We start from the raw sequence: 9,138 nt of genomic DNA on the forward strand, positions 1-9,138 counted from the left end.
GCAGCGCAACCCGTTGGCCAGCGAGTGATTAGGAGAATGAAACCAGTTCTACTCCAAAGCCCCTCAGTGTCCTCTTTCAACCAAGAGCTTCATCAGAAGCATCAAACGCCCTTCAAAGCCAAAGCTTGTTATCACGCGTGTCAGCCAATGTGTAACGAGGAAGTATGATTAGCCATTAGAAACAAAACAAATGTAGAGGAAACCAGCACTGCACACCAGCACGTTGCGCCATTCATGAGTAAAAATCGCGGGACCAGCACCATTCGAAGGCACCCCGACGTACGGAACTGGCGTGCTCTCCGGCATGTGTAAGCCCTTTTATAGGTTTCGAAAATGTCTTATCAAACAGCCGCCTAGCGGAATCGAGAAGAGAAAGAATACAAACAGTAAACCAACTGGAAGACAACTGCCGATGACTGCGCTGACTCCCGAGGGCTAGGTTATCAATAGGCCGGCATATATGCCGCGCCCGATTCAGGCTTAGAGAGGAGCGCGTGAGATCTGCGTTGCGAAAGAACAGTCGGGGTGCGCCGTTACGGCCAGTGTGTAATATACGAGCCTGCGAGCGAGTGTGTGAGCACTGGGGGACACCGGGTAGGAGACAGGACCAAATAATAAAAAAAAAAAAACTAGGGAACATCTATCTCCTAGAAACGGCACACCAGAATTGCGACGGTGCCGATAGCAGCCGCCGTTTGGTGTGGTGACTTCTCTCGTACGTAAATCGGTGGGTTGCGATGATAATCTTTGACAAAGCGGGAAGTTACGGGGAATCTATGCCAACTCGCGAACGACGGCGATGACGACGAGCGCTATTTGGAGATGCCAGTGTTGCGTAGGTTCCCGATGATCGAAGGCTGCAGAGGCCGGAAGAATTGTGTCATCGGTCAGTTCCAGAACGTATCGATCGTCAGTTGCTCTACGTATTCAGTACAACGGTACCACGTGCAAATAGTGTCCTTTTTCGTGCGTATATCAGTGCAAGTGTTTTGATAGTGACCGATAATGGAACAGAACCACACATTCCATGGATCGCTTTGTATCATTTACATTAAGCCGAAGCATAAGCCAAAACATAAAAAATAGGCCATGAGCCTTTTCGCCTGGGCTGTTTTTCTACGTTGTGAAACGTGTAGAGACATCTGAGTCAGCAATTCCAGCGATCGAATTCGTATCGTAGCCGCAAACACTGAAAGCTTGTTGGGCGAAGCAGTGGGTCTGTTTCTTTGAATCGGTTTCGTGAATTCGTTTGTTACATTATCGTGTTGTAATTACTAAGCAACGGGGGAAAAATCTATCATCACGCCTGACTATTCAGGCGTATTTTTGAGAGGTACGTGTTCGGGCATTCAGTTGAAAAAAATGTCAACGATATTATTTGTTTGTTTGTTTTGGTTTGCTCTCTGTTTTCCACCCCTTTGTGGTATCAGTTATTTGCTTTCGTTGAATGACTTTCTTTTATTAACACATTATTTTACATTATTAGCTTAATCATATGTTTGTTTTATCTAATCGGTCGCTAGCGCGACACTCATCATTACTTTTGGAGCAACAACTGCGTCGACGACATCGTGGTTGCGCTGACGCAAAGTCGCCTCACATTACAACCACGTGCTGGCTTGCTATTGCCCCGATGGTACCGTCCAGGAAATGGCCTCGTGAAGCAAAACTGAAGCTTGACGCTTGGCTCTGACGGTTCGATCATTACCGAAATTTCCTCTCGAAAGCCTCCGTCTTATCAGCAACTAACTAGGAGCGTTCAAATAAACAAACACCAGCTCATGTTACGAGGTGGCCAGATCAAAATTGCTAATAATAAACGGAAACTCCCAGGAAAGTACGTTACGGGGTCACACGGGCTTACAAACAGTGACCAGCGAAGAGTTTATCTTTCGTGGAAAAATCATAACATTTTCACCTTTCTTATCTCACACTGCTCCTGCCTACTATGTATGATGTGTATGATGATGTTTTTCGTAATATTTGCATTATTCTTTCTCCCATACAAAACGCAAATGTTTTAAGTACTTATGTTTGGGTAGTTTAAACATTTAATTTTTACTTTTTTAATGTGGCTATCATCTGACAGTGTACTCTTTGACGATGCAAAACAATTAAACGAGAGTATAAATCAAATTACAACGGTCACTCCTCGCTGGACCACGTCCATGGAAGCCAGGAAGTGGCTATCAAAGTGGGGCAAAGTGAGGCGAAATCCTATCAGATTGATCCGAAGATTGACTAATGAAGCCGATATGACTTGAAATGTTCGTTCAGACCGAATCAAACATCTACGGCTGGAACGATCGAAACTTTTGGTGCCACCATTCAAAAAGGAGCATACCACCATCGTATTTTGCGATGAGAAAATGTTCACCATCGATCCCGTATCCAAGATTATGCCTCCAGCATAAATCGAAGTTAGGTTAAAAATTAATCCCGAGGTTTCCATGACCGTCTCGGAAGACCACTTTCTGCCATGGATGAATGCTAACTTTGCAGCATGCCAACACGCATTTTTATGGGACATAATGTAAATCGTATTGCGATAGAGTTGGTAGTCTGCCTGGCCCAGCTCACAATGTTTAAATGGTTCGTATTTAGTTTGTTCCTAAGGCAGTTCTATTGCTAGAGGTTTATTTACGACCTAAAACAAAGATTGTCTTAACCGTACATATGATTTAAAAAAAGTTAAATTTTTAATAATGTTAAGGAAATGAATGCAGCAAAAGAAAAGAATATTTAAATCTCCAGCAACAAATTCTTAGAAAAACAGAAATAGTTTTTAGAAAAACAGAACGAGTTAGTAAAAATAAAGCGAACTCATAGCATATGTAATCAAATATTTTATATCGAAAGATAACATACAAACAGGAACTGAAACTGTTTCATCTTGCCCGATGTTTTAAAAAGACTGTTTTGGCTGCATACAGTTTGTTCCATGATTTGCATGACACACATGTGTGAGAAGAGCCACATCTGGATGTGACTGCAAACGTCTCTGACGAGTATTCTGCAAAAATCATGTCAGCCGAATGTCTCTCGCTGACAGATTCCGTATGAAGTCATCATCACAGATATTTATGTTATTTTGATATTTCATGTTTTGGCATATGTCGGCCTACATTAAACACTTGGACACAATTTCTGTGAAATTTTAGGTTTTTGTGGTACAAATAACGCGTAAATAAGAGGAACGACGATCCGCCATGCAATCTGTCACATGTTTGACTTCTTATTTTTACAACACGTTCGTCAAGAATTATCTCCTTGCATTGATAACGCCGATAGTAAAGGAATTTCATCCATCATTAATGATTCCTGTTTCGTTGTAGCTAACGCGATGAGCAAAGTGTACTAAATTAAATCATTTCACCAATTCCACATCTTATCAACCGCTATCCCGTTTCTAGTGATAAGATTGTATTTTGGTGCGTTCGAGAGGGGCGAAATATAAATGGTCGTTTCATCGGTCCGGACGTTACTTCACTAGATGATTTGCAACCATACGGTTGCTGCTAGGTACAAACTGTGGGACTTACAGTCTGCTGCAAGTAAAATCGGACGCTCGAAAAAAGAGACGATCTGCTGTCTTTCCGCAAGCCTACAGCATTCCCGGAACCGAATATTGACCTTCAACGTATACATTTCTTTTCATCAACTCTTCCTCTATGTAAGAAAGTTGAAAACGGAACCAAAATCGATTGTTTTACTGAGATACGGCCCAAAATGTGCGCGAAGACCCGAAAGGCGGACACGCAAGTAAAATCGGACAGGTAGGTTTCTTTGCCGTTTGGTGCACTTTAAGTGGTCGCATGTCGTTCTATCACCACATTTATGAGTTGGCCACTATTGTTCTTTGTAGTTGCAAGGTAGACAACAAAATTATGAAACAAAAATACTCAAATTTTAATCAGAAGCAACGTACTTAACTTCATTAGTATCAGATGAGCTTATGCCCAGATTATGATCAATAAGATGGGCCAAACATGAAGGTAAACTAGCTGCGATGAACGCAGAATAGAATCGGATAATCTTATGAAATGAATGTTTGTTAATTTCATTACTGAAGCCCTGGGTTTAACCAAATCAATGAAGCATAACCCAATAACCCACTTGGAAACATGAAAAGAAGAGTCAATAAAGGAAGAAAACAACGATTAAATGAAAAAAAAATCATCAAACATATTTACATAGTCAAAGGTATTACCCATTAGCTTTCATTTTAGTACAAACAAATCTTGAAGTTTGGACATGATTGATCAATCATATGGTATCGTAGCTCCGTCGAAGTCCCTAGGAAGCTGCAGTCATACACGGCAGCATGAATAAGGTATATTACATCAATATTCTCAAAATTAAGTCAAAACCTAGCACCTAAAACTAACATTTGAGGTAATTTTTTGTATTCTATCAAGATTATAATTCAAAACACACATTTCTGGATGCTAGATTATGGGTATTATTCAACTGGCCAAACTGCTCAATACCGCTATCTAATAACAATACTCTTGTGGGTAACAAAGCAGTTGTAGGAACTTGTGCTGTTGGTTGTATGACTACAAACCAATTTAAAACTTTTTGAGAAAATTTAAAGACGTGAACTGCAGAGTTTATGTAAAAAAAATTACAAAAATTAAGTCGGAAGCGAGCCAAAATGGCTACAAGTTTTTATCGCTACAAGTGAAAACTTAAGAAAATACTGGATTTTAATCACCTGTTTTGATTATTTGCATTACATAAAGTAAATTGTGTCAGTAAATTATGATAAAATATCATTGTCAGTTAAGTTTTAACAAAAACATTGCAAATACTCCACAGTCAAATAGTAACATTTTTTATTTGCATACACAACAACTTATTGTTATTTTTTGTGTGGTTTTTTGATGATAATGTTGGTACCTATAAAATAAATATAAAAAACAATAGTGGCCAACTCATAAATGTGGTGCTAGAACGACATGCGGCCACTTAAAGTGGATCAAACGGCAAAGAAACCTACCTGTCCGATTTTACTTGCGTGTCCGCTTTTCGGGTCTTCGCGCACATTTTGGGCTGTATCTCAGAGAAACAATCGATTTTGATTTCGTTTTCAATTTACTAACATAGTGGAAGAGTTAATGAAAAGAAATGTATACGTTGAAGGTCAACATTCGGTTCCGGGAATGCTGTAGGCTTGCGGCCCAGTCACTTGAACACGCGGGTTTTGGATACTAAATTGGATATTACACATAGAAAAATTGGATATCCAATTGAGCCCCTAAACAATCGCCAAATTCAAGATTTTTGGGTGTCGCGGTCGAAGCGCGCCGCGTTATACACACACATGAGCACTTGCCATCACCCGATTTTTGCGGTGTTGCGGTGTGTTTAGGGTGATGCCGGATTGATGACGTCACAAACGCGTTGCATAAAAAAAAAATCGGTGTCGTATTTGTTTTGCCCGTGTTCTTTCTCTCTTCTATTATTTCTCCTGCTTTGTTCTTTAGCTCCGTGCTCCGTGCTGACTCAGAGAGTGTAGACTGCTGTCTGCTTCTCGTTTGCTCTTACACGCGCGGGTATATCGTGCCTGTCGGCCTGTGGCGGTGGCGTGAAAGGAAGCGTCATATCATATTATTCTAATTGAAGAGCTAACTTTTTACGGTGCAATTGTTCCTGAAAGAAGGCAAGTAAGAATTGATTATCGTTATTTGATGGTTTATATTTACCCATGGAACGAAGTGTTTTCCAGTTGTGCTATCGGCTGCTCTTCTGCATGACCAGTTGGTGATTCAATATAAATAACGAAATGTTTGAATGTAAGCATAATTCAGTTTACACCTTAAAGTGCTACGCAATCTACTATCTAATAATTTTTCGAATCTAGTGCCATTACATCGATTCGTGTTTTCTTTTCCGCTTTGTGTAAAAAGTTCTCCGCATTTAAATTGACAATAATTTTACTAGAGCCAAAGTTTAAAAATTTTCGCTATGCAGAACGAAAGAACGGTCGTTCTCAAATCCATCAACCAATTCGGATTTGTCTCAGGTCGTTGACTTGTATCAGCTGATACCAGTGCATCCTGATGCATCCTCAATAACTTGTCTAGATACCAGATAGTAGAGTGAGAACGACTGCTCCTTACTCTCTCATCCTTATCAGGAGTTTCCCTCTAGCGGCAATTTGTTCGACTGGTCAACTGCCATCGAACCATTCGTGATCGATCTAGCAGCATCCAAGATCGATTAAGTTACATTATTAGGTTTTCATTATTATTTATTTATTCAAACCTTGCTCTTCATTTCCATCATCATCACCATCAAACTATGCTGAAGCAATGGATCCAAAAGCAATGGAGTTATTTGTGTTTCTTTTTCATATTTGTTTGTTTTACAGCCGTGTAAATTAATGAGCAGAATGTCATTGTTAAGCAGAATTACAAATCATTTGCTTTAGTTACCTACACCTTGTGCTCTACACTAGAGAAGTTCACTAAACTAGAAAATCACAATAGAGAACTTCGACTTCAAAATGAGAGGCTCGAAGCCAAACTGGATTTAGTTCTGCGCAACACTGCGACTACGAATGTCACTTTGGACACGATGGTGGCAGTAAGTCAGCCTAGAGAAGGCCTCATCCGTAAGGAGACGGATTTTGAATTTTCTCCTGTATCTAGCACAAGAGAACTTTTGAAGCTTGAAGGTGACCTAAAAAACGTTCAATACAAAAGAAAACTTTTGGCTTGGTTGCAAAGTCAAGTCACGCGCGCAGAACCTTCCAATCGTATGCACGATTCTATTGATATTATTTTTGCTAAGCCATTTTTTGCCAGTTTTAATTGCTCGGGTATCAGTAGGACACCTGGGCAAGCAACGACAGGTTTGATTAATTTTAAAGAGGTAGAGTATTTTTAAGGAAATAGGCAGTAACGAGCATTAAAATAGTAGCTGACAAACATGTTGGTAGCTTTTTGATGAAGAAACTGCAACATGCTGCAGCCAGAGTGCATATAAAAGATAACAAGAGGACATCATGTCATACTAATAGAACTCGATTCTAAATAATCCGTTAATTTCGGATCTTCGGAATGAATGGATCCTTCTCCTTGATGCTCTTGTGGTTCAGATGGCATATCGGTGCTATCCGAAGGATTAACGGCATGTAATTGTTGTGACACTGAAAAATAAAGCCTTAACACTCATTCAATATTACTAAATCATTATTTTCACTCACTCAATCCACTTGACCCTGCTTCTTCATCGACTGGTAAATCCATCTTCAGGTACTTTGCGACCCTACGACTGAAATTGCCAGTTTTTTTTCATTCTATCAAGATCGGACATTTTGGTCCAATGCAAATTATAATTTTGCACTTTATAAACACTGGAAAACTTTGTTCACTTGTAATCAACGCAAATATGGTTTTAAATCTACCGCAAGTGATAACTAAAATCGTATTAAACAAATGCAATGTGACGTCACTTCATAGTTTTGGCGCGAAGCGAAAGATGAGCAAAAGAGAAAAAAAGCGCAAAACAGACAGAAAGCGATTTAAAACGACAGACGCAGGGCAACGGCCGCGGGGCATGAAGAATGGAGGAAACGAACGATGCAAGTTCGTGGGACCCAAAGGGGAGATGCGTGATGCGGGGAGTAAATTCATGCATGGCTCACGCATACACTCGCAGCTCGGTGCCGCGGCAGAAAGTGGTTGCATACCCTTGTGCGAGTGGAAGCAAGAGAGAAAGTGCAGATTTAGAGTGAGAGGTCCGAACAGTATCCGATTTTTGCGATTGGGGGAAAGACAGCAGACCGTCTCATTTTTCGAGCGTCCGATTTTACTTGCAGCAGACTGTACTTGCTACAGGGCTATTTGAACACAACCGACAAGTAATCAATATAGTTTAGAAAACTATTCCAACTGAAATGCCGCCTACCGATAGTTTTATTCCTGGAGTTTCAAATACAAGGCGTAGTATAAGCTCGGTTTTACCCCAAGAGTCTAATAAGTTGCTGTCAAATCGTGCATGTTTTACAATACTTTTCAACTCACAGATAACACAGTAGATTTCCAGTTTGAACGAGTTTTTTATTACTTTTCCAAGTAAGAATACTTTACGATTCCAACGAAGTATTATTTAACTTTCACTGGAGTGAAAAAAATCCGTCTGTGGTAAAACAATTTACTTTTTTATTTGTTGAATGCTTCAGGAACATGTGATTTTTTATTGTACTCTTGCACGCAAACCAGGATTAAGACGTGATAAGATAATGACGAATATGGGAAATTCAATGGATTTGTTTTACTAGTGAATCAGTACGAATGATGCCGGAACAATTTATTGCACATTCTATCTGGTCACGAGACAATTGGCGCAAACACGTGGCCTTAAGATGTATGCATTATTAAAGAAAAGGCTTAACATTCAACCCTTCAAGGAATTCTTTATTCAATAAACACTGCTGATCAGTTTATAAGCATAGTTTAATTTCCATAACTGATAAAGAGGTGGTACAAAATGATGGGATACTGGGTTTCGGACTATTATGGACATTTTTTTTAAATTAAACTTTTGTTCTGTCATGTGACTTTGTGGTATTTACTTTAATAATACCTAAGTCTTAAGTGTAAGTCGTAAGTATAAGTTAAATAAGTAAGAAAAAAATGTTTCATCCGATTTATACTGAAATCATTGGCAGTATATGATTTTCCTAAAGAGATTTTCTCTCATTTGGGAGCTGAACCTATGCAAATCCGTGCTCTAACTGCTGTACGCGCACGATCAGTCCTTACCTCCAAATTTTCAGACTGTTGACATTCTCTCAGATTTTAAACAACCCGCTTTCCCAGTTCTACCCTCCATTGCTTATATACAAATCTAAAAAATGCCCGGTTTTTATATAAGATAACAATAGGCAGGTAGAAAAACATGTGGGTATCGATAATGTTTCTACCTTTGCGGTTTTTTCTCCAAGGTAGTCATTTTAGTTTCATAAAACTATCTCCTTTACTGAAAATTTCTTTGCCCATTTTTTTTGCCCCTTAAATACTTTTCTTGAACATATGGACCGACTCAGTATACCACAAGTCGCGTGTGAAGGATCAGCTTCGATCCTTGTTTTTCTTTCTTCGTTGAATTTTCGTTTCATTTCTGGTT

The sequence above is a fragment of the Anopheles coustani genome, chromosome 3 (genome assembly GCF_943734705.1).
Source record: "Anopheles coustani chromosome 3, idAnoCousDA_361_x.2, whole genome shotgun sequence".
Classification (NCBI taxonomy): Eukaryota; Metazoa; Arthropoda; class Insecta; order Diptera; family Culicidae; genus Anopheles; species Anopheles coustani.